At 46.8% G+C, this 26,828-nt stretch overlaps 1 protein-coding gene across 1 annotated transcript in view; it reads right to left on the bottom strand.

The window, feature by feature from the left end:
- Positions 1-26,828, bottom strand: part of KCNK12 (potassium two pore domain channel subfamily K member 12) — a 90,374-nt gene that overhangs the window by 61,869 nt on the left and 1,677 nt on the right. The window contains exon 2 of the mRNA XM_086327086.1: positions 13,131-13,180. The gene's annotated coding sequence lies outside the window, so the exon portion shown is untranslated. The remainder of the gene's footprint in view (positions 1-13,130; positions 13,181-26,828) is intronic.

The following is a 26,828-nucleotide window of genomic DNA, read 5'->3' as shown; positions in this document are numbered from 1 at the left end:
TGCATATGAGAAATTAACAATGTAACAACACTGTGAGGGAAATGCCATGGTTCTGTAAAAAATGCATCCAGGGAGATTTTGACCAAACAGGGCAGGGATGTACAGGCATTGACCAAGAGGAGGGCGTGTGAGTGCCAGAGAGTGGGCACACAGAGGGAACAGCCTGTGCAAAGGCCTCTGGGCAGCTGGGAGGAACTGAGGAAGGGTGCTGTGGAGTGGGTGGGGCCAGCAGAGGCTCACCCCTCAAAGCTTTGGAAGCCCTAAGAGAATGGCTCCCAGAAAGGGAAGCCATTGTCACATTGCACGCAGGGGTGCTGGATTCTCAGGCTGCCTCTGATTCTCCCAGGGTCTCATTATGGGTCAGGGGGAGACTGGTCTGGAGTCCTGACTTCCTCTCTCTCACCTGTCACATCTAAGCAGACACCCAACTCCTATCCATCCCACTTTAGAAATTGCTCTCAAATGGACCTTACTTCCTGGTCCCCTGCCACTATCAAGCCTTCCTTTCCCTGGACTGTTGCCATCCTCCGCATTCTCCATTTGAGAGTCTTCCCTCTGCAGTCCACGCTCCACAGCAGCTTCCTTCTGAAAACACACACTCGGCCTCTCCCTGACTTGTGCAGCTCTGGTGGTCCCCAGAGCCTGGAGGAGCAGTCCCGGTCTCTTCAGAGCAGCTCTCTCATCTCTGCTCTTTCTGACCTAAACCACCCGCTACCTTGTCTCCTTCCTCCCTGGCATGGCTTGCCCTCCCTGTACACTTGATGCAGGAACTGCAGATGAAGGACTTCTCAGCCTTCCTCAACACACACGTACCATCTCTACGCTGCTCCCTCTTCCTGCAGTGCCAGTCCTTCTTCTTTACTGGAAACTCCTCCTTTGTTAATATAGCAGCAGGCATATCACCTCCTGTACCAGGACACCATCAACCCCCCATCCCTGACCCCCAGGCAGGAAAATTCTGCTGCTACAGATTTTTCTCCCTGGTTAGGAAGGGCAAACTTCTCTTGAGGGCAAACACTCGTGCAGTGCTGGCCCATAATGGATGCTCAAGAAATAGTGAAAGGAAAGACCATATATTATGTGATTCCATTTATATGACGTGTCCAGAACAGACAACCATAGGAGATAGAGAACAGATTACTGGTTGCCAGGGGATGGGGGGAAAGAGGGAATTGGGAGATATGAGGTTTCTTTTGGGGTAATGGAAATGTTCTAGAATTAGATAATGGTTGCACAATATTGTGAATATACTAAAAAAAAAAAAAACCACTGAATTGTACAGTTTAAAAGGGTTTAAATGGTGAATTTTATGTACTCTGAATTTTCTCTCAACAGAAAATTTTGGAAAAGAAACAAAAAGATAAATGAGTAACGGATCACTTTATCTTATTTTCTAATTTCCTTTTATCTCATGTCTTTTCCCTATTGGTTATTCAGTCCCCCATTAGCCAACATTTTACTTGAAATGAAAAATTTATCCAATCACAGATAAAGTCTGACTTATAATACCAATTGGCAGTGTTAGATCAATGGGATTTGATTCTCTCGTGATGTGTCTTTTTCTCGCTCATGTAGAAACTTTGAAGGGGAGAAGCTACCAGGTCTGTGTCATCTTCAGTATGTACACTGCCCACTTTGCTAAAGACCAAACTTGGACTAGTATCAGAGAAACAAGTTATCACTAGGATTGTTCATTAGACTGTGACCAAAATAAATTTTCAAAGCCTTTCATGCCCATGAGCTCATTGGTTTATCATGAAAACCTTCTGAGGAGGGGGGTCCTTTTGAGGGAGAGCGAAACCATGTGTCCTTCTTAGCTCAAGAGTGACCAGAGGGGCTGAGCTGAGCTCTTCTGACCCATCGTTTCTGCTCCTGAGGGAGAGAGAATGAGCTGAACATTTTTCTACATATGGGTTTTACTTGTTACTCTTGTACTTGTTGTTTAAATTGAACTTGTTACCACTGAGTAATGCAGCCTTTTGAGGAAAATGAGAAAACACTAGAAGGTACAAGATTGAAGACATCACTATGGTCACTTCAGAAGAGAAAGACAACAAAAAACCCCAGTTAATGAAGATGCTTGTGTTGACTCCACTTCAAACAACTGACTCAAATCCCCGTCTCCAGCTCCAAAAGACCTATGAGACACACCATTAAGTGGAAATTACAGCAAACCTGCTTCTCCCCAAGATGTCCCAAACACTCTTGTGATTAGAGAATTCTCAATAGAGACGCTTAAGACCTGATTTACAATAATGGACCAGTTTCAGTTCAGTTCAGTTCAGTCGCTCAGTCGTGTCTGACTCTTTGAGACCCTATGAATGGCAGCACGCCAGGCCTCCCTGTTGGTCACCAACTCCCAGAGTTCACCCAAACTCATGTCCATTGAGTTGGTGATCCATCCCATCCAACCATCTCATCCTCTGTCGTCCCCTTCTCCTCCTGCCCCCAATCTTTCCCAGCATCAGGGTCTTTTCAAATGAGTCAGCTCTTCGCGTCAGGTGGCCAAAGTACCGGAGCTTCAGCTTTAGCATCAGTCCTTCCAATGAACACCCAGGACTGATCTCTTTTAGGATGGACTGGTTGGATCTCTTTGCGGTCCAAGGGACTCTCAAGAGTCTTCTCCAACACCACAGTTCAAAAGCATCAATTCTTCGGCGCTCAGCTTTCTTTATAGTCCAACTCTCACATCCATACATGACTACTAGAAAAACCATAGCCTTGATTAGAAAGAACTTTGTTGACAAAGTAATGTCTCTGCTTTTTAATATGTTATCTAGGTTGGTCATAACTTTACTTCCAAGGAGTAAGCGTCTTTTAATTTCATGGCTGCAGTCACCATCTGCAGTGGATCAGGGACTGAATTAATCTATGAAAACCTGTGTAAATATTTTCCCATGGATTAATAAGGAAACCCTCACTCATATTACAAAGGAGAATTTAACCATACTGCAGACAAATTATGTGAGTGATTTGTTATGAGCTAATACTTCCTGGGCACATACTATATGCCACACACTATTCTAAATGCTTTAGATGGATTAATGCATTTAATCCTCACAATTACCCTAAAAGATGAATGTTCCTGGTGTCCCCATTTTATAGATGAGAAAATTGAGGCACAGAGAAGTTCGGTTATTTGCCCAAAGTTACACAACTGGCAGATGGCAGAGCTGGAACTTGAACGCAGGCAACCTAGCCCCAAAGTCTACCCAACAAGTGGAGTCCACAGGGTAGTGCGGTTAGTCGGTCAGGCCATCAGGGCAAATATTTTGGCTGAAACATTTGCAGCGGAGGACACAATACACAGGAGTAAATCTGCATTTAATAGGATCTCACTGGAGGTTTAATTTGTGATTGTAAAAGCTTTCTGTTGTGCAGTTTGCTTTTTTCCCCAGAGAGGGGATAATCTGCCAGGACTGTTTTCATCCTTGTGAACTGGCAGGTGAGCCAGGTTAAAGACGTAGGAGCCTTGCTCTTGGGAAACAGAGCGAAGCTAAGTGGTCTGGGCAGTGAAGGAGGTGAGGTCAGCCTCCTTACCCAGCTCCCAGTCTCCATCCTCCTTGGCGCTCTCCAGACTACAGTCTTCATGTGCCTCCTGTCCTTGCCTCCAAGACACTAGATTCCCTCGGCATTTCAGAAAGACCAAAAGTCACCTCCCTTGTCCTCTAGAGAGAAGTGCCCTGTTTCTTAGGCAAAGATAGTTAATTAAATTTTCAAGTAAGTAGACAAGTCAGCACTAGTTCTTTAAAAAGAAAACTGTAGCGACTCAGCAAATTCTGAATGTAAGTTGGATGTTTGCCTGCCTTGTGCCCAGACAAAGGGCCTGGTACCCACCTTCTCCCTGCCCCCACCCTACTCCCACCTCCTTACTTCTGGAAAAGCTCAGCAACTACACTATTTCTTCATACAAGTACAGGACCTGAGGGCCGACAGGAAGTGAGGACCCTAAGGTGGATCATTCCCTGCTCCAGAGGACAGAAGCGTTCCGGAATGAATGCCTTCTGCATTTCTTGACCAAGGTATATTCCTTGATTGATCATCACCAGTTCTACAGTGAGAGCCATGGTGGTTCTAACTGTGTGTGTTGAGCAAATTCTGGGAAGAAAGAGCCCGGCATGGGCCACAGTGGTTGTGGAAGTGGCATTATGACTTCTTTTACTCTTTATAATAATCTATATATCTGGGATCCCTACAGAAACTTGGCATTACCTTGTTGTTTAGTTGCTAAGTCATGTTTGACTCTTTTGCGACCCCATGAGCTGTAGCCCACTGTGCTCCTCTGTCCTTCGGATTTCCCAGGCAAGAGTACTGGAGTGGATTGCCATTTCTTCCTCCAGGGGATCCTCCCAACCCAGGGGATCAAACTCTTGGCTCCTGCATTGGCAGGCAGATTCTTTACCACTGAGCCACCAGGGAAGTGGTTGTGGAAGGAGATTATGGAAGGAGGACTAGGATCCCGTGTGAGAGAAATGGCAGCCCCCGGAGAGGGAAGGGGCAGGAAGAAGAACACTCCTGTTAGCTTGTTCCGGTGTGGCTAAGACTGTCAGGTGGTTGCAGAGACGATTAAGCGAGAGTCTAAGGTGTCAGTGGAGCTGTGAGGGATACTGGCCATGTTTTCTAACCAGGACACATGGTCTGATCCAAATGTAGCATAGGGACAGATCACTGAAAATCAGGGCTGTGCCAGGGGACCTGTGACCCATAGTCAGGTCCACTTACACAGGAATTATTCCTCTTGTGCTGTGTCCTCCAAAAAGTTCTCAGAAAGAGGAGAGAGGGATCAGGGATGAAAGAGACAGGAGAAATCATGGTCTTCGTGGTCCTGGAGTAGACATGGGTGGTTTCTGTCCACCCAGACTCCATTCCCTTTGGGAAACATCCCCTCAGTTCTCTGGTCTTGGGGTTGGGAGGCTGGTCCTGTGGAGCTCACCCCCCACTGCCACCCCAAACACAGAGTTGGGCTGAGACCCAGCCAGGCCCAGCAGTGCACTCCATCCACCTGCTACAGTGTCCGCTCAGGCAAACAAGACAGACCTGGGACATTTGGTGGATCCATCAGGAAAGTGAAGTTCTCATTCAGTGGGCATCATTAGCTATGTGGATCACATCTGAGCAGAGGGACCAGAGGCCAACAGGAGGCCAAGCCTGCCAAGGGGAGCAGACTGAGAGATGGAGACAAAGAGAGAAGACGTCCTGTCTTTGAAGAAAAAGAGAAGATGAGGTCCTGTGAGTGCCTTCCTGGATTTTCTGGTTACTCAAGCCCATAAAATGCTTTTTTTAAAAAAAAAAAAAAAAAAAACTTTTTGATTTAGCTACTTTAAAGTGAACAAATCAGTGACATGGAGGACATTCACAATGTTGTGCAACCTCCACCTTGGTCTAGTTTCACTTCCAGCACCCCAAAATAAAACCCCATACCCTGTCCTCCTCACGTCTCCTCCCCTCAACCCTAGCAACCACCAATCCACTTTCTCTTTCTGTGGATTTACCTGTTCTGGAGATCTCCTCTAAATGGAATCATACTGGGAATTCCCTGGCGGTCCAGTGGTTAGGACTTAGAGCTTTCACTGCCAAGGCCTTGGGTTCAATCCCTGCTCAGGGAAGTAAATCCTGCAACCCACAAGCTGTGCAGCATGACCCTCACAAAGGCAATCATACTATGTGTGACCTTCAGTAACAGGCTTCTTTCATTTGGCATAGTGTGTCTGAGGTTCATCCACATTATAGCTTGTTTCAGCACTTCATTCCCTTGTAAGACTGAATAGTGTTCCATTGTTTGGGCAGACACATTTTGTCTGTCTGTTCACCTGTTGATGGACAGTTGGGTTGTTTCCACCTTTTGGATATTGTGAAGAACAGCACCACTACAAACATTCAGAGACAAGTATTTTTTTGACACCTGTTTTTAATTCTTTGGAGTATATGTCTAGGAGTAGAATTGCTGGGTCATATGGCATTCTATGTCTAACTTTTTGAGGAGCAGCCAGACTCTTTCTCCATAACAGGTGAATGCGAATTCCTTTATTGTCGTGTATGACTCAAGGTTATTTCCTGGTGGCTCAGGTGGTAAAGAGTCTGCCTGCAGTGCAGGAAACCCGGGTTTGATCCCTGGGTTGGGAAGATCCGCTGGAGAAGAAAATGGCAACCCACTCCAGTATCCTGGCCTGGAAAATCCCATGGACAGAGGAGCCTGGCAGGTTATAGTCCATGGGGTCGCAAAGAGTTAGACATGACTGAGAGACTTCACTATGACTCAAGGAGCCAAGGCTGTGCCCTTGACCATCTCCAGTGCCTCCAGCAGGATATCCTCACTGGTTTGGAACAGTTCTTGGGCTGGTGACTGCAATGGTGCGATCCAACACCCAGGAATGATCACAGCTACGGAGCCCCGCCCTGTTGCCTCCTAAGGCCCCTAAGGAACCATGTCTCAGAACAGCCTCCATTTCTGCAGCTGGGAGAAACACATCCGGACAATGTCCCTCAGTCCATCTGTCCGTGCTTTCTGCCTGGCTGCAGTGCTGAGAGGAGCCAGGCTGCTTTGGGCCAACTTTCAGGTTGGGTCAAGGCTGTAGGATGGTCTTTCTCTCCATAGACCCAGGGCTATGATGGGTGAGATGGGTGAGGGAACAGCTGCCCACCCATCATCACGATGGGAATGCTGGCCTGGGTGCCTTCGGGAGAGCTGAACCCAGGTATCAGAGGAGGTCATAGGACATGACAGCTAGCTGGACCCAGGCGGTCAGAGGCTCCTCACTCCTTCCTCTGTCCTTGGAATGTACATTCTGCCCACTGTCCCCACAGTGGGAACTTTTCCAAAGATGCAGCCTTGAGAGAGTAATGTGTCACTAAGTCTAACTGGACCCAGTTAAATCCTTTATATAAACTTTAAAGATGCTGGCGGTCAAGTGCAGGGGTCTACTTGTTTGTGTGTCTATTGCAAGACAAGCCTCGTGTGTAAGTTCCCTTACTTATTAGCCTGCCACCCATCAGTCTGAAGTAGTCTGCCTTTTCCTTGGATTTCTCCTTGCCTTCTGTGTATGAGGGTCAGTTTCAATTTCACCCAGGAAGCTCCCAGATTACTTCCTCTCAAGGAGCAGAGGTTACTGAGGTTACAGATGGGATAAGGGTTCTTCATGACAGGTAGCCCCAAGAGGCCTTGGTAATGAAGGGAAGAGAAGGTGGGCAAGGCCTTGGTGAAGGAGACCAGCACTGGGCTTCTGCTCAATGCTGCTGATGTTGGCAGTGGGATGCAGGTGATGGGTGAGGGCTGGGGTTGGCCAGGGGATGACAAAATGACCACTAGGTGTTCCCCACCCTGAGATCCCAGGCTCTCTAGGACTGTAGTCCATGAGGATTTTGTGCCACATGGCTTCCTCATGCCCTGGGAGGTGTTCTCAGGCTTCCGTCTCTCAAACCATCTGCATCTCTCCAGGCAGGGCAGGTGAAGTGCTTTTCCCCACACCAGGCACGCATTGTTTAAAAATGGAATCACTCTTAATTGATTCATTAGCTGTGTGTGGCAGTGCCAGGAGAGAGCATGTGAGCTGGAGACCCCTTATCCTTATTCCCCTGGCTCCTGGCCCTCTGCCATGCAGCAGAGCACAATAGAGGCACAGAGAGGGTGAGGCTGTTGAGGGGGGAGCAGGGTGGTGATGGCAGGGGATTTGGGGAGACATCCATCCATCATTCCAATCGGACCAGTGCAGACTACTTCCTCTCTGCTTGCAGTCCCTCAGGCCAGGGATAGGGACTGGCAGGGCCAATTGGATCTGTACTAAAGGGAAAGGGCTGGCAGACCCCACCCATCAGCCCCTTCCTTCTCATTTCTCCAGTGAGCCAGGGGTCTCTGCCCAGTGGAGACCCTTTTGATCAAGCCAACAAGGAGTCGGTGTCACAGCTTTGCCTGGGTGAGATAGACTTTCTCTGTGATAGCTTAGAGATAGCTTTCTCTGTGATGACAGTTAAGACGTGGAAGAGGCTCCAGTGCCACCTGAGAAACATCTCGCTTTTGTGCCTGATCTCTGGTTATCAGGAGTTGTCATCTTTGAGTTTTAAAGGTTTAAATGTTTACAGAAAGGGGAGGACGTTACACTTGAAGACCCCTCTCTTCTGCATTGTATTTCTCCTAGGAGAGAAGTGCCCTGGGATGTCACAAATCCCCCATCCCCCCAAATCTGGAACAGGCTGGGGGTGGAAGACCCTGAAGGGGAGTGGGTGTGTAGAAGGCCAATGTTCTTCTCTATTTTTGCTGTGAGAGTCACTGCAGTGTCTGAAGGAGGGAACGGGCAGGAGCAAGGGGGGAGGCTTGATGTGAGTGGTTGCTGTGAATTTTAATTCAATTCTGTCTGGCTGGCTTACTGAATCGATGTTGGGAAAACACAGCACTCTCCTGGGAGGAGAGGTGTTTGGTATAAATAGAAGGTATTATCATTGTGAGGCAACTGGGGGATGCCATGTGGCTCAGGCAGCTCAAGGCAGCTGTAAGAACCCCAGCGGTGGGCTGTGGGGCTGTCAGCCACCTGCTCTCATTTGCTTGTCCCGAGAGAAAGGGCCTTTCCTCCAGTCAGAGCTCACCCTCAGGGTGACCTCAGCAAACCCAGAGTCCTCTCTGAGCCCTTAACCCCTTCTCTGCTGGACACATTGGACCATGTCCATTCTCAGTGGGCATTTGATGGGACTGCACCCCTTGAGAATTTTGTGCCACATGGCTTCCTCATGCCCTGGGAGGTATTCTCAGGCTCCCATCTTTCAAACCATCTGCATCTCTCCAGGCAGGACAAGTGAAGTGCTCTCCCCCGCAGCAGGCACGCATTGTTCAAAAATGGAATTACTCTTGATTGATTCATTAACTGTGGGTGGCAGTGCCAGGAGAGGGCATGTGAGCTGGAGACCCCGTGAATGGACTGTAACAAGGGATTACTGTTCTCCACTCAAAATCTTAGCAAGAGCTGTGCCTTCCCCTGACCCACCACCATGCTCTTTATTTTTATTTTTTAAACTACTTTATTTATTTTTTGGCCACACCTCACAGTATACAGGATCTCAGTTCCCTGTCCAGGGATTGAACCTGGGCCCCCTGCAGTGGAAGCTCAGAGTCTTAACCACTGGACCACCAGGGAACTCCCCATGCTCTTTATTTTTAAACAGCTTTATTGAGATATAATCTACACACCATACAGCTCATCCATTTATGTGTATAATTCAATGGTTTTAGTTTATCCACAGATATATACAGCTATCACCACAATTTTAGAACATTTTCAACACCCTCAAAAGAAACCCTGTATCCCTTAGCTATCACTCCCCTCACATCACCATGTCAGCACCCCAAGCAGCAACTCTTCTTCCTGTCTCTATAGACTTGCCCAATCTGGACATTTCATGTAACTGGAATCATATAATATGTGACTGGCTTCATAGTATGTTTTCAAGGCTCATCTATGTTGTGGTATGTGGTTCCTTTTTATGGCCAAATAACATTCCATTGTATGGATATATTATCTATTATTTACTAATTCATCAGTTGGACATTTGGGTTGTTTCTACCTTTTTATTAAGAACACATATTTACATTTCTCTTGAGACTGTACTTAGAAATGGAATTGCGAGGTCACGTGGTACCTGCATGTTTAATCATTCAAGGAAATCCACCTTGTTCTTTTTTTTTTTTTTCTCACCTTGTTCTTAACCATAATTGCCAAACGACTAATTGATTAACTGGGGCCCTAGGCAGTCATTCAACAAATACTTATTTAACTCTTTCACTGCTCCAAGCACTCTTCTGGGAGCTGGGGAGATAACACTATGAATAGAAGTCAGCCAGCTATGTAGCTTTACTGCTGTAAGGGCTTTGGCTTTTGCTTTAAATGGGATGCAAAGAACTTAAAGGTTTGTTTTTTCTCCAAAAAGGTTTATTGAAATATAACTTACAAACATTGAACTGCACATGCATGAAAGGTATAATTTCATGAGGTCTAACGTGTATCTATCTATGAAACTATCAACACAAGACAGTAAGCATCATTCCCCAAAGTTTCCTTGTGCCCCTTTTTAATTTCTCCCTCCTACCTGTCTCTCTCTCTACCTACTTACTCCCAGGCAACCACTGATCAAACTACAGATTAGTTACATTTTCTAGAATTTGTGTTATTTTTAGTGTGCTTCTTTCACTTGACATAATTATTTTGAGGTTTACCTATATTGTTGCTTGTATTAATAATTCATTCCTTTATATCACAGAGTATTAGTCCATTGTATGAATATAAAACAATTTGTTTTTCTATTCCCCAAATATCTATTTGGGGTGTTTACAGATTGGAGCTATTGTGAATAAGCTGCTATGAAGATTTGTGTATTTATCTTTGAATGGACATATGCTTTGGCTTCCCCAGAGTAAATATCTATGAGTAGAATATTTAACTTATAAGAAAATAACTATTTTCTAAGTTGATTGTATCACTTTACACTCCCACCAGCAGTATATGAGAGTTCCAGTTACTCCACGTCTTTTCCAACATTTGGCAGAATCAGTCTTTTAATTTTAGCCATTCTAATAATGTGTAGTGATATCTCATTGTGATTTTGATTTGCATTTCAAAATGACTAGTGTTGAGCATCTTTTCATGTATTTGCCATCTGTGTCTTCTTTGGAGAAGTCTCTGTTAAATCTTTTGCCAATTTTTAAAAAATGTGTTGCTTATATTATTATTATTGAATTTTGAGAGTTTATTATTTATATACTAGATACAAGTCCTTTATCAGATTTATGATTTGCAAATATTTCCTCCAAACTTGTGGCTTATCTTTTCATTCTCTTAACTGTATCTTTCAAATAGAAATTCTTAATTTGGATGAAGTCTGATGCATGAGTTTCTTTCTCGGTTCATACTTTTGATAATACAAGAAAACTTGGCCTAACCCAAGGCCGCCAAGATTTTTCTCCTGTTTTCTTTTACAAATTTTACAGTTGTAGGCTTTACCTTTAAGGCTATGATTCATTTTGAGTTAGTTTCTGTATATGGCGAGGCATAGGAAGTTCATTTTTTGCATTTGGCCCTCCAGTTGGTTCAATGTGGTAGGTTTAAAAGGTTCCTTTCTCCTCTGCATTACCTTTGCATCTTTGCTGAAAATCACTTGTCCTTTTACTTGGATCTGTTTCTGGACTTTCTATTCTGTGTCATTGATCTATTTGTCTATCTGTATTTTCCTCCAGCTTTATTCTTTCTCGAAGTCCTTTTGGCTATTCCATGTAAATTTTGGAATCAGTTTGTTGATTCTACAAAAGAGCCTTTTAGGATTTTGATTGGGGGTTCATTGACTCTAGGGAACAATTTGGGGAGAATTGGTGTCTTAACAATACTGAGCCTTATGAGCCGTGACCAGAGTACTATATATCCCTCCATTTGTTCATATCTGTGATTGCTCTCAGCAGTGTTTTGCAGTTTTCAGTGTTCAGGTCTCTGCAGGGTAACTGTGCTCCCACATATCTTAACGTAGGATGGTCATCTACTAGGTGAGCTCCAGATCTGTAGCAATAGATGTGGCACCACTTGCTGGAAATAGAGGTGATTATGAATAAGTGGTATAAATGCCGACTTTCCCTGCCAGAGGGTGCCCTGTAGCTGCCACTTGGGGATTGACAAGCCCTTCTGGATGCCATCCTGCAGACCTGCGAGCCCAGCCCAAGTGCCTTGGAAATTTGTGCCCAATCCAGGCCTGGCACCCAAACCCACAGTAGCAGGATTGAGCCTCTTTTGCAGAAGGCCAGCTCCTTCCTCACACTCAGCTTTGTGCTTATCATTTCTGACCTGGGCTCATCATCTCAGATCTATGTGTGCCCCTTGAATCATTTTCCTGGACACCACGTTCTAAGTTTTTCAAGGAAAACACCCACAGATGAGAAATAGCCAGACTGGTGCTATTAACGCCAGCAGCCAAGACATAGTGATGTCAGGTGAGTCAGGAGTCCAGAAAAACTTCTCTAGGTCCTTCCCCTGGGTATTTCTTAGATTGGTCAGTTCCCACACTCATGCCCCATCCTTTAACCTCATAACAGGTTAAAGCAATGGTTGCCAGGCTGGTCTCCTGGCCTTTAGACTCTCAGCTCCACATCATTTCTGCATGGAATGGGCTAGATACATCCTCTTATGTCACCATAGCCATCATGTTGCTCAGCTGCTCAAGAACTATCCATGACTCCCCAGTGCCCTCAGAATAAGGTCCAAACTCCTTGACCTGATGTTCAAAGAAGCCCAGAATCTGGTCTTTCTCCATGTATCCCAAATAGTCTGTTCCAGCCAAACTAATCTTCTCATTGGCCTCAGCATGCTTCCACCTCTAAGCCTTTACTCATGGGCGTCCTGTCCTGCCCTTTTCCCACGCACACCTGTCCGAATCTCACCTTTCAAATCCCAAATGAGTTGATTCCAATCCCATTTTTCTATGAGATGCTACTAACAGTTCCAGGTTTAATTAGGAGTTTTACTTTACAACTTTCTTTCACCTTCATTTGTTTTATTTAAAATAATTATTAGCTAATAATAAGAGCTTCCTTTTAATGAAGGAGGAGCCCTTGTATCTATGCCAGGCACCACACACACGTCACACACAATTTTACATTCTTTCCTTTGTTTATAAATATTTGTTTTCTTATAAAAAATTGTTTCTAACACACATCAAAAGTCTGGACTTCCAACAGTCCTGGTTATAGAAGATGACATGGGGGGAGATTCAGAGAGCCTGAGTGACTGGCCCAGGTCACACCGCAGGTGAGGCTTGTGGGTGAGATTGGAGTCCTGGCCTGTGTCCTTTCCACTCCCACACAAACTCCTACAGCCCTGGACACAGGCGGGCCCAACAGCCTCATGTTACAGAGGAAAGGGATTGAAGGCCAAGAGCTTTTTGCCTGCAAGGTCATGCAGGAAATCAATGGGACCTTCCATTAAAAAAAAAATTGTGATAAAGTACACATAACCAAAAAATGTACTATTTTAACCATTTTACAGTGGGCAATTCAGTGGCATTAAGTACACTCCCAAAGTTGTGCAGCCAACATTACTCTTCAGTTCCAACTTATTTCATCACCCCAAAGGAAACCCTGTACTCACTGAGAAGTCTCTCTCTCTTACCTGCTGCCCTCAGCTCCTCGTAGCCACTAATCTGCTTTCTGTTGCCTATTCTGAAAGTGAAAAAATGAAAGTATTAGTTGCACTGTTGTGTCCGACTCCTGCCAGGCTCCTTTGTCAATGGAATTCTCCAGGCATGACTATTGGAGTGGGTTGCCATTTCCTTCTCTGGGGCATCTTCCCAACCCAGGGATCGAACCCACACTGCAGGCAGATTCATTACCATCTGAACCACCTATTTTCTGAACACTATGTAAAAGTGGAATCATACGATTTTTGGCCTTTTATAACTAGCTTCTTGTCCCTGGGCCCTTTCATTTAATACTGCCATTTGAGACATATCATCTATGTTATAGTTTAAAATCATGTGTCAAATGGTTGTATCAAAATAGTATGAGCCCTGAATGGTGATACATAGTCTGGAGCCCAGGTTTTCTGATCCCTGGGCTGTGGCCAAAAAGAGGCACCTCTCTGCCTGCCCTCACGCTTGGAGTCTGGCCCACAGTCTTGCATTTCCTCTAATTCAGGAAGCCCCCCTTCTTGCTTTTCTCCCAGACCCTACTCCCACCCCAAACACACAACATCTGAAACAGAGCTGGGCAGCCTGGGCACACTCGTGCTGGTTGAATTACCTGCAGCTGGCAGAGTGTCTGACCTCCTCTGACACAAAGGGCCCAGCAGGCAGGGTTGGGGGGTGCCTCCACCACTCAGCTGTGGTCTCCTCTCAGCCTTCTGCAGGTCAAGCCATCAGCACTAAGCCTGAGTACCTCCCCCCACGTCCTGCCCAGCGGGGTTGGGCTGGTGCCCTCTCCAGGGCTGTCTGCCCTGGACTGGTGTGTTTCCTGCCTATGCAGCACTCCCCAACAGCTTGAATTTTCTCCTCCTCCTTTGTGATTCTTCAACATGCACAAGACAAGCATCAGAGATAGATGTGAAGGCCAGTTAATTCCGAGTCAGGGGCTGATACTGGTACAGACACGGCTGGATACAGAATTAAATGACTGCCAAGGTCCTCTGCTGACTCAGCACTTGGAGGAGCAAGCGGTAAACCCTGGGGCCTTCTGGAGAGCTCTGCCTGTGCAAGCGTGATCTTCACTTTTCAGCTTTCCTACCCGGAAAGCAAGTCCCAGCCATTCTTCCCACCCTACCTGCTCACTAAGCCAGATAACATATTGTTAAAAGGGATTTTCTGCTCTCCAGGGACCTCCCTCATCAAGTCCAATTTCCTGTCCCTACCTCTGGCACCTGAATCCCACACTGGAGGGTCTTGGGTTTGGGGGCGGAGAGGGGAATAGGATCGCTAATAGAGGCAGTCTCCAACAGACTCTTTTACTGCTGCTTGTCTCTAATAGAGACAGTGCCAAGGGCTGACTGTGAGAGTGGTGAGCTGTAATCTCCAGTTACAAACACCATACTTGATATGCTGACCTGGCTTCCACCCAAATCCGCCAGCTTCCTCTTCAACCAGATTGTCCTCCCTAAGCCCTTCCTACATAGATGTTCCAGAGCCACCTCCGAATTTTGGTTTGAATGAGTACATTTGGCCTTTTCCTGCAAGGGAGACACAGGTCGCAGACCTATTGTAGTCGTTAGGTTTCTGCATCTCGGGCTCTGGGTGCGGATGTGAGGTAGGTCCTCGCCTATGTGCTCTGTGCCTGTGTGTACCTGGAAGCATGTGTGCAGTGAGCAGACACAGGCTGTCTCCACCCTCTGGCAGCTGTACAACTTTGCTTTGTGCAGTCAGCACTGCTTTGGGTTTAAGGAGGTATGTGGTTTATAGATCCCAAGTGCTGTGTGTGGCCAAGGTCTCCAGTGCCCCAGCCTGTTCTAGAGGCTTTCCTAGGCCTGGATGGGCTGCCGGCAGTTTCCCCTCTTGCTGTCTTACCCCAAATGTGACCCAACTGAAGACTCAACAGCTTCTTTATTGGGCATTCCACTTGTTTCCAATTGTTAGGCTGTTATAAATGATGCTGCAAGGGTCATCTTTGTTCATTCTGTCTGTCACTGAAATGGCCTCAAAAGGAGCCAGACAAAGACAGGAGAGATGCTCAGAATCCAATTGGATTTAAATATATTCAAGAGGCGTGGCCCTGCCAGATTGGAAGAGCACAAAAAGAATTTAGAACAGCATTAAGCAGTCAATAGACAAGTTCTAATGGAGTGTGGAAGGAATGGGGGTAAGAGTGGGGGGTGAGTGAGGTTTGCAAACTGAAACCACACTTGATAATTAGGGAAGGTGTCACGCAGGGCACAGGCTGTGAGACCACCCTGTTTGGAGGGTGGTCTTAAACTGCAAAGTTTAAGCCGAGCTACAATATAGCGGGGCTACAGTTGTCCCTACTGTCATGAGAAAAATCTCATGAGTCTATTGCTGCAGATCTCACCCCAACCAAAAATGTGGTCTGTGGGTGACTCTAGCCTGGCAAGAAAGTCACACCTAGTTGCCTGGAATGGTGACCCTGATCCCCTTCAAATGATAAAGTTATTGCTCCTTTAGTGAGTTGGAGGTTTTTTTACCCAGAGAAGGCTTAGAATTAGGTAGGAACATGAAAAAGTAATAAAAATCATGGTATTGCTGGGTTTTTTCTTATTAAATTTAGGAATAACCAATGTATATTTGGTTTTTAAAGTGTTTGTCTAGAGTAATTGATAGATTAGCCCCATGACTCCATCTTTCCCTGTCCATCCCCCATGGTGGCTTAACACAGTGACAGTAATAATTTTGCTCTTTCATTTAGGCAAAATTGCAGCCTGCCCAACTTCAAAGGGAAGAGAAAATAAAGCTCCACTTTTTCTTGGGCGGGGGGTGGGGTGGGGGTGTGGATTCCCTGATGGCTCAGATGGTAAAGAATCACCTGCAATGCAAGAAATCCGGCAAGAAATCCAGGTTCCATCCCTGGGTGAGGAAGAATCCTGGAGAAGGAAATGGTAACCCACTCCAGTATTCTTGCCTGGAGAATTCCATAGACAGAAGAACCTGGTTCGCTACAGTCTATGGGGTCACAAAGAGTTGGACAGGACTGAGCTACTAACACTTTCACTTTTCTTCCTGGGGAGTGGCATGATTCTAGAAGGGCAAGTGGAATATTGTTGTGGATCCACAGCCACCCATCTTGTCCAGACAGTTCCTCTGAAGCCCTTTAGGTTTTTAGCGGTCATTTCTTCAAGGTCCATTTAGTCGCCAGCACCCAGTCCCAAAGACGCATTTGGAGGCTTTATTTTTTTTTTTTAAGGTCTTTTTAAAACATATGGACCATTTTAAAAGTCATTATTGAATTTGTTACAATATTGCTTCTGTTGTTTATGTTTTTGGCTGGGAGGTATGAGGGATCTAAGCTCTCCGACCAGCAATAGAACCTGCACCCCCTGCATTATAAGACGAAGTCTTAACCACTGGATTGCCAGAGAAGTCCCTGGCAGCTTTATTATGGTAGCATCTTGCCTCCAGGCCCCTCAGTCTGTATGAAGTATTTCTTGCTGCACAGGAAACCATCCCCAAGAGTGGTAGCTTAAGACAATGACAACACTCACTTCTCTCATACGTCTTCAGTTTGGGGCAGGACTTGATGGGAATAGCTCATCTCTTTTTCATTCCGTTGAGCTAAAGCAGCTGGAAGGCTGTGGCCTGGCCTCCTCTGAAGGCTTACTCACCCACATGTCTGGGGATTCATCCCAGCTGCAGTTAGCAGGCAGAGACCAACAGATCCATCCATACCGTCCCCACATGGCCTGGGCTTGCGCGCAACATGGTGGCTGAGTTCCAGGACCACGTGTCTAGAGCGGGAGAGGCAGATGGAAGCAGTATTGCCTTTCCTAGCCTAGCCTCATGAATCATACAGTATCACTTTCACCACATTCTGTGCTGAGGTAGTCACAAAGGCCCACTCGATTTCGCCAGCTCTTGGTGGGGCAGCAACAGTGTTCTGGAAGAACATGTAGAACACTGATGTGGCCATTCTGGGAAACTCCAGTCTGCCCTGTTTCTGCACGAGCCTGTCCTTGGCTGTGGGCTAACCCCTGCGGATACAAGCTCCCAGGCGCTTTCAGCCGAGAATAGTAGTAACCTGAGGGCTGTCTTCTTAACGTAGGTGTGGACGCATGGAAGTTGGGGAGGGGGTGCACAGCAACGCTCAAGGGGATGTCTAGGAGTTCTGGGAAGAACATCAACAGTGTCTGTTCCAGGACAATAAGACAAAATACTGATAACTCAGAAGTCAGGGTGAATCATATTCCTGTTCCTTGTCTCGTGCAGTCACAGGCATCTCAGTCTTTCAGGAAACATTAAGTGACCAAAAAATGTGAACCCAAGATCAGCTAGACGCTCATTTATAACCAACAGTTGGCCTGACCTGACATGTCCAGCTCTCAAATCCTTTTGGTCTCTGACCACTCAAGGGACGGACCAATGGCCCTTCCTTAAATCATACTGTTATTCATCTATGACTTGTTTTGATCTAACAGAGGCTGGAAATTAACTAGTTTGCTTTTACACATGGTCCTGTATGTGTGCAAAATGAAGAAGCCTTTATCCACTGAACATGTTCTTTGAATAAGGTTTTGAGAATAGCTACCAAAATATATTTATATTTGTTTTTTTTTCTTTGAAGTATAGTTGATTTGCAATGTTATTAGTTTCTGATGTACAGCAGAGTGATTCAGTTATATATATATGTATATATATACACACACACACATATCTTCTCCATATTTGTTTTCATTATGGTTTAGTATAAGATATTGACTATCTTATACTCAATATGTTAGTTCCCTGTACTACACAGCATGACCGGTTTCACCTATTTTATATATGCTGGTTTGTATTTGCCAATCTCAAGCTCCTAATCCCTTCCCCTTTCCTTTTATAATAATAAGTTTGTTTTCTATAATGACTTTGCTTCTGTTTCATAAATAAGTTCATTTGTGTTATATTTTAGATTGTGTATGCAAGAGATATATGGTATTTTTCTTTTTCTGACTTCACTTGGTATGATAATCTCTAGGTACATCTATATTCCTGCAAATGGCATTATTTCAATCTTTTTTATGGCTGAGTCATATTCCATTGTGTATATATATCAAATATTCTTTATCCATTCATCTGTCATTGGACATTAAGGTTGTTGCCATGTCTTGGCTATGGTAAACAGTGCTGCTAAGCCACAGGGGTGCATGAATCTTTTTGCATTATCGTTTTGTCTGGGTATATGCCCAGGAGTGGGGTTGCTGGATCATATGGCAACTCTACTTTCAGTTTTTAAAGAAACCTCCATACTGTTCTCCATAGTGGCTGCACCAGTTTACATTCCCAGCAGCAGTGTAGGAGGGCTTCCTTTCCTCCATCTGCTCCCCAGGATTTATTATTTGTAGGCTTTTTAATGATGGCCATTCTGACAGGAATGGCGTGGTACCTTACCATAGTTTTGATTTGAAGTTCTCTAATAATTAGCAATGTTGAGCATCTTTTTATTACCAAGATATATTTAAAGATCTTAATTGGGCCGCTAAATTTGCAGTGTTTTGATTATGGTGAACTGGCTTCTATGAGAAAACAATGAGAAAGATCTTTGCTTTAAGGATGAGCAAACATGTTCATGGAAGGTGGGCATGAAATAGCTGCAGAACATACTCCTCGCCTGCTGATGCCAGGAAGACTGCTTAATAGATTAATAGGAAATGTTAGGATGGTGTCATAGAGTAGACTTCTCCATGCTAAGGACATTTTTTGTGCTGCATCAAACCTGTAAGTTTTTTTCTTACTGCCCAAACTTCATAGGCACTTAGACCCTTCTCACCACCACAGTGTAGCTCTAAGAAGGCTCAGAATAAAATAGGAGGATTCAGTGAGAGGTCCCAGGGAAGCCAAGAGAGTGTGAGATGCTGTTCCTGGATGGAGCAGACATCCTTCGCTTTGCAAGGCAGTCTTTGAAGGAGTCAGCCTGGCTCCAGTTCTGACATCACAGAGAGAAGAACCTACCAAGCTGCCTCAGTTTCTTCAATGTAACTGACTCGATGGGTCTGAAAAGATACCAATGTTGGTAGGAACACTTAGGGGTCAGCAGCACCACTCATGCTGGGCAGTTCACCAGGCAAGCCCCACACTGCACCCCCTTCCAGGGGGACCTTTGGCACTGCAGTAGCACTCACATGACCTTAGGTAAACATTCAGTCGTGTCTCTGGAGACCAGGAGCTCGCAGCTCTCTAAGGTCCCAGGCCTGCATCTAGATTCCGTCTACTTTTCTAAATCAAAACTCACTCATTCTGATCCATGTTAGAGTCTTTAATGGAGAAAAAGTTTCAGTACACAAAGTGCCTTCTCTGGGAAGATAACTCATCAAATCTCAGGTCTCTGTCTTCTTGGAGAAGTAAGGTGCTATCCCCAACCACAAGAGAAAGCCATTGGAAGATCCCCAAACACGTGTCTGGACAACACGGAAGGAAAAGAACGATCACACTGGGGAAATACAGCAGGCTCTTCCCTGGGTGGGGCTTCCCAGGAGGCACTAATGGTAAAGAACCTGCCTGCCAATGAAGGAGACACAAGAGAGGTAGGTTCGATGTCTGGGTCAGGAAGATCCCCTGGAAGAGGGCATGGCAGCCCACTCCAGTATTCTTGCCTGGAGAATCCCATGGACAGAGGAATGTGGTGGGCTACAGTCCATGAGGTCCCAAAGAGTTGGACATGACTGAAGCAACTTAGCCTGCATGTACTTCCCTTGGGTTCCAGGATGGCGTTCGGCCCTGACCTCCCTCTTTCCTCTTCCTCTTTGGTGGATGGCGTGGTAGGGAGCAGACCTGCTTTAGGTTTTGCTACCAGTACTGTTCCTTCAGCAATGGGAACGGCCCTGGATCTAGAGACGGAGGACTTGGAAATTAACCCCAGCTCACCCCCCAATAACTGTGTATCTTGGACAAATCCTGTAGCCTCTCTGAGCCTGCTTCCTGTCTAAGCCTGCCTGCCCTTCCTCACAGGCGAGAGGGGAGGACAGATGAGATGTGTGGGAAAGAGCTCAGGGAGTTCCAGAACATTCTGTCCTAATATCAATGGTCATAACTGGCGCTGACTTAGCACAAGGTTCCAGGTCCCCTGTCTCAGGACGTGGCACAAGATCTCCGCAGGATCTGGAAGATACAACAGAGTTGAGTGATTCCTACTGACTCCTGGGTTGCCCTGGAGACAGACGTTGCAAGGCCTGACTCCCTCGATGCATGCTTTGAACCTCTCAAACACACAGCCTCTCAGAGCAGTGCTGTGGAGGGAGGGGACGGACTGTGGATCTGGTGACAGGAATGGATTCCTCCTGTAACTGACCACTGACACAGAACACAGAAAGTTAACTTGCAGAATTAATGAAGACCTCAGGGAAAAGCAAGAGTTGGGATGAAATGCCAGCCTTACGCTGTGTTGAGTGTGATTGGTGAACTAGAATCTGTGGCTGGTGTGATCTGACCACGCTCCCATTGCAGCTGCCCAGAGCTTCCACCTACCAGCACAAGCGCTCAGGAAAGTCCTGCTGCCAGTCACTTCATTGCTGGTGCAAGTGGCAGCTGTGTGGCTCTCCTCCTTCAGGTGTCTGGTCTCCCGAGGCAGAGTGGAAGGTGTTGGCCCAGGGTGAGGGATGCTCAATTCCTGACTAGCAGCTCAGAGAGGGTTTTTAGGGGCATGAAATCTCCTTGGCGTCCCAGCAGTTCCTCACTTGAGTCAGGCTGACCTTGGAGAACCCTGAGATCTGGGCCATGACATGTCTCGGGGATGATCTTCAACTTTCAGATAAAAGAAGCAAGTCTGGGGAGGAGCTGCACTCCGATCCAAATGGGGCGCTCGAGGCTCATTTGAAAGCTCCAAGCACAGCCACTTGAAGCTCAGCTGGTTTGCTCAGCTGCGTGTAAAAAGAGGCACTTTTATGAGACTAGAGGCTCCTCAAGGTCAAAGGCCTTTGGGGGAGGGGATCCGAGGGGTCCAGACACTGGAGAGAGCCTTGAGTAAGTGTGATTTCAGGTGCTGGGAAGGATGCCTCCCCTCCCCACCACCTCCTTTTTTTTAAAAAAAAAAAGATTGTAATCTGATCCTTGTGCTGCATGCAGCTCAAATGCAGATGCCCAGGGGAGGGTCACAATGCCTTAGTAATTTACCCTCCCCTGTGAATGAGCTCCAGACCTATCCTTGGAATCTTTACCAGAACAAAGCAGGTGGGCCCTGGAGGATATCAAAGGCCCAGAGTTAGCAGTTATGAAGTGAGTGCTGAAAAGCAGGCAATGTTAGATACTGAGTTTGTTCTCTCATGTTGGATGTGTGCTAAGTCGCGTCAGTCGTGTCCAACTCTTTGCAACCCCATGGACTGTAGCCCACCAGGCTCCTCTGTCCATGGGATTTTCCAGGCAAGAATACTGGAGTCGGTTGCCATTTCCTATTCCAGCGGTCTTCCCAACCCAGGGATAGAAACCGCATTTCTTATTTCTCCTGCGTTGGCATGCGGGTTCTTTACCACTAGTGCCACCTGGGAAACCCTCTCTCGTGTTGGTCTCACAATAATTAAGCAGGATGGGTCTTATCCCCATTGTACAGATGAGGAAACTGAGGCCCAGCAAGCCATTTGTCTAAGGTCAGTCGGCCTAGGGCACAGAGTGGCATCATGCTCATCCTGCCATTTCCCCCACCCTCTCTTATCTGGCTTAGAGTCCACCGTCCAACTTACCAAATACCCTTAACTTCCTTGCCTTCCCTCCCCTTCTGTTAAACCCAAGCTCATTCCCACTCTGCGGCTGCAGGAGAGCTTGCATCTGGGCTGACTGTGCGGCCTCTTTCTGTTCATGACCCCAAACTTCACACAACACCAGACACCAGCAGGCCTTTGTCACTCGGCTTCCTATGGGAGCCCTGTCTGCCTGCACCCTTGCCGTGTTCTTTGTCCATCTCATCCTTCCTGGAGAAAACAAACCTTTAACGGGAACTCCTTCACTGACCTCTCCCCAGTCCCCAGTGCCCACCTGCCTCTCGCTCCTGTCACAGTGGAGGACCCGTCCCTGCTCCTGTCTAAGGCCAAGCCTTAGACAGAAACCTCTTGGTCTGCAAACGCTCCCCCGCCCCCACCACACCGGCATTTGTCTCCAGCCCTGCCTGCTCCCTGAGCTGCGGAGTCCACATCAAGCCCCATCAAGCCCCACTTGGTGTCCAGTGGGCGGACCAGGGGCTGAGGCGGGAGGCCCAAAACCAGACAAAGCCTGACCACTGCTGGGGGCAGTCATGGAGGACAGTGCCCTCAGAGAATGAAAACTCATCCCCATGATTTGGGGAGATGAACGAGGGGGAAAAGCCTTGAGAGGTCATTTCCACCAGGAGGGCAATTTCCCACCTGACCCCTCAGATGTCAGTTGCTGCAGAGCAGACTGCCAACGGGAGAGAATTGGCAAAGGCCTCCTCCAGCTCTGCTCTAACAGGCTGTGTCTGTGGCTGCCCTTTGGCCTCAGAGCTGACCCACCTCATAGGGAGGGATTTCAGGGCCAGCCTCTCTCTGGGCAGGTGAGATTGGGGGAGGTCCAGGCTTAGGTGCTTGTCCTGCTTTGTCTTAGGGGTTGTTGAGGGTGGGGGAGATTTGCCCATAGCCACTGTCCTGGTACTGCTGGGGAAGGGAACCAAGGGAGCCCCTCCCTGCCTGCCTGGGGGCTCTGGGGCTCCGGGTTCCAGACAGGTTGCAGAGGCATCTCATTAGGAAGCTCCCTGACTCTGGGTGTGGGGACAGGCTATTCGTTCACCCTGCTTCCTGAACCATCCCCTCTCCAACTCCCCATTCTTTCCAAGCAGTTTGTTCCTTGGCCAGCGTCTGGGAGCCAATTTATTCAGGCCCTGAGGTTTGTTTTGTTAAGGATTTTAAAATGTATTAAGAAAAGTGCAAAGAGCTTTGTCATCACTTTCCCCTTTCTAATGTACTTGAGTGATTGGATCAGGAAGTCCCTGTTGGCCTCTTGCACTGGCGGGCCACCAGGGGTGGCCAGCTGTCTCAGGGGCAGGAAGCAGGGGCTCAGTCCCCTTCATGCCATTCCTCTGGCCACATAACCTGCCTGGGCTGTAATGATCTGAGTACAGGAGAAGGCGGCGGGTGGGTGCTTCTCTCTGTTCTGTCTCTTCACTCCCTGTTTTACAGGGGTTGGAAGTTTCCAGGAGTCAGAGCCCGGGACTCTGGGGCTCCCAGCTCCCGGGGTACTCTACAGGGCGTGAGGAGGACTTGAGTGATGACAGTCACTGAGAAAGGGGGGCGAGGTGCCTGCCTCCCTCCTCTCTGATGTGCCTCTGCCAGGCTGCAGGGCATGGGCCAGGGGTCCCCAGGGTCTGTCCTAAGGGCTCTTCTGGCTGTGGAGAGGATGTTTGATGTTGCTCTGAGCTGAGCTTGGGCACTGAGGAGAGAATGTTCATCTCAAGATGAGTTTATGGGTATTATAGGTTCAGCTGTATACCCCACTAAAATGATATGTTAAAGGCCTAACCGCCAGTACCTCAGAAAGTGATCCTTCTTTCTTTTTTTGGTTTAGAAATTAATCTTATTTGGCAATAGGGTTTGTTACCGATGCAATCAGTTCAGATGAGGTCAAACTGGGGTGGGGGGCCCCGATCCAATGTGACTGGTGTCCTGGTAAGAAGAGGACAGAGTTACTCAGGCAGATGACAGTCATGCGACAAGGGAGGCAGAGAGTGGAATGAGGTGTCTCTAAGCCAAGGAAAGTCAAGGGCTGCTGGTGAAGCTAGAAGAGGAAGGAAGATTCTCCCCAACAGGTTTCAGAAAGAGTGGGGCCCAGTCTCCAGCTCTCTCTGACTTCTGGCCTCCACAACTGGGAAACAATGCATCTCGGTTGTTCTCTGCCACCCAGCGTGTGCTGCTATAATACAGCAGCCCTAGGAAGTAAGACAGAGGTGAAGGCCAGCGCCGTCCAGAGCACCCATTTAAAGATCAGTTTCGCTATCTGTGCCCTGTCTGTCAATGTTGCCAATCTGACCCAGCAGTCATCCTCTGCCATCTGTCCCTTCATTTCTCTACTGCTGGAACCCTGGATGGGATGCAATCACAATCAGGGCCAGGGGTCCTGTGTGATGAGTCCACGGGGACCTCAGGCAGAGGTCAGGCCTGGGGTCAGGAGCTGGGGTCATGTCTGCTACAGAGCCTTGTGAGGGGCCGCTCCTGGGAAATCTACTAGACACGCTTGCTCACTGAGTCCATGTGACTGGATTTTTAGCCAAACAGAAATTATCGCAGGTCACAAACCTTCAGGATCAACTGGAGGATACTCGATATTCTGAATGGTAAATTTGTGAATGATGAAGGTATGGCATTGAGTGAAGGTCCCTGCGCCATTCTAGCACATGTCTGGCCTGCCTGAAGTCTCAGGTGACCCTGGACATGCAGCCATGTCTCCTGTATGGTGTATCACGCGTGGGGACTCTGCTGTGCTCCTCTCATGCTCACTACTCCCCCTGAGAAAACTCAGCTCTCCCAAAACCACACCTGGCCAATCGGAGAAACAAATTCAAGTCCTCAGTAATAACAATAAGCTGCATTTGTTCACTTCCTAAACCCTGTTCCAGGCATCATCCCATTTTATCTTCACAACAAGTAGATGTATTTTATCTCCTTTTATCCCCTTGTTACTGGATGAGGACTCAGAGACTCAGAGAGGTTGAAGACTGGACCAAAGTTCACACAGCTGGTGATGGGTGGAACTGTTTAACTTCATTCTGTTTAACTTCAAAGCCCTGGCTGTCTCCTCTGGGTCCTGATGGGGACTCACTCCATCCTCTTCCCAGGACAGCTGCCTACTTTCCGACAGGAGCTTTTTAGAAAACCGTAACCCTTAGGAATTTCAGGCACCATAACATACAACAGCAGATGGAAAATGTTGGCGTGGCAAGTCCTTCTGGGGCAGCCTGTATGCCTGTGAATTCAGAAAAGTCTCGAGGCTTAGTTCTAGGGCTATTTTTAGCTCCTCTCAACCTTGCCAGGCGTGGCCTGATTGGCCTCCCAGAGCAGAGCTGCCAGGAAGATTGAACTCTGCTTATTAAAATGCTCATGGCATTTGCGATGAGGAGCTTTTCCCAGTTAATTCTAACCTGTCAGTATTCATTCTGCCTTTTGAAGCCCAAATAGCTACGTGTCACCTCCCTAAACAAAGGGCCAGCATTGACTTTGGCCCCCTCTTTGGGTTAAAGTCATGGGAGGTGTAGGAATCAGAAAGATGGGGCTTCTGTTCATGTGTGTAGGAAAAAGATTATGGGGTTACATAAATTATAGGGCACCTATTCCATGGAAAGCAGTACAGTTATTAAAATGCCAGTGTATTTATCAATATGAAAGTCATTTGTAATATGCTATAGAGTAAAAATAAGAACTTACAAAACTGTGGAGCATAACCCACTTTGTATCTAAAAATATATCTACACATAATATGTATATGAATAACTGATTCACTTTGCTATACAGCAGAATCTAGCATAACAATGTAAAGCAGCTATACTCCAGTAAAAATTACTTTAAAAAGTACATCTACACACAAAAATTACCACCAAGGCATATTCTGAAATAGTTAAAATTGTTATTTCTGGGTACTGACATTGTGGATAATTTTATTTTCTTTTGTCCACCTCTCTGTTTTTTATTCTAATCTGCCCCCCACCCCCATTTAAATATTATATGTTCAAATTTAAACACAACAAATTTACTGATAAATGTGGAACTTTAACAGCAAACCTCATGCCTGAATTTCAGTGGATACTGGTCTCCCTCAAATCGGGTCACAGTAAACTTATGTTTGAATGAAATTCTATTCAGGCCCATATTCTATTCTTTTTTTTTTTTTTTTAGCCTAGTTTTCTATTTTGAAAAATTTAAAGCCCAAAGAAAAGTTGTAAGAATGATACAATCAACACCCCGAGTCCTTCACCTAGATGGTTTGATTGATTGCATTTTTGCCACATTTGCTTTATCTCTGTGTTGTTATATGTATTTCTAACCCCTTAACATCTAACACTGTTTTCTGTGAACGAACAAATGGCTGCAGTGGCAGGAAAGTCAGTCCTTAAAGGGCAAGGTGGCTTGTGCAGTGGGTGCTACCTGAAGTTCAGCTGTGGCACAGGAGAACCAGAGGCAGAATGCCACCCACCCCAGGTAGAGAGCAGCTTGAAAAAATATTTGGAGGATGGCAGCACAGAGCGTTTACTGAGCTAGACAACAGGGAGTGGGATGGCAAGTGGAGGTGAGGCTGAACACACAAGCCCTGGGGTGGGGGTGGGGGTGGAGGACCCAAAAGTTCTCAGCTACCACTCAAAAGGCTTCCCTGGTGTCTTAGTGGTAAAGAATCCACCTGCCAATGCAACAGACTTGGCTTCAATCCTTGGGTCAGGAAGATCCCCTGGAGGAGGAAATGGTAACCCATTCCAGTATTCTTGCCTGGGAAATCCCGTGGACGGTGGAGCCTGGAGGGCTACAGTCCACAGGGTCGCAAAAGAGTTGGTCACGCCTTAGTGACTAAACAACCACCCGAAAGGGTCCAAGTGTAACGGGAGGGACTTCGCTGGTGGTCCGGTGGATAAGAATTTGCCTGCCAACGCAAGGGATACAGGTTCAGTCCCTGGTCAGGGAACTAAGATCCCACATGCCTCGGAGCAACTAAACCCATGCACCACAGCTACTGAGCCCATGTTCTCTGGAGCCGGCATA

This window comes from Bos grunniens, chromosome 11, assembly GCF_055505025.1.
Source record: "Bos grunniens cultivar Pamir isolate PY7600 chromosome 11, Bosgru_T2T1.0, whole genome shotgun sequence".
NCBI lineage: Eukaryota > Metazoa > Chordata > Mammalia > Artiodactyla > Bovidae > Bos > Bos grunniens.
Note: the sequence above shows the minus strand (reverse complement) of the source record. Positions and strands in the feature narration are given on the sequence as shown.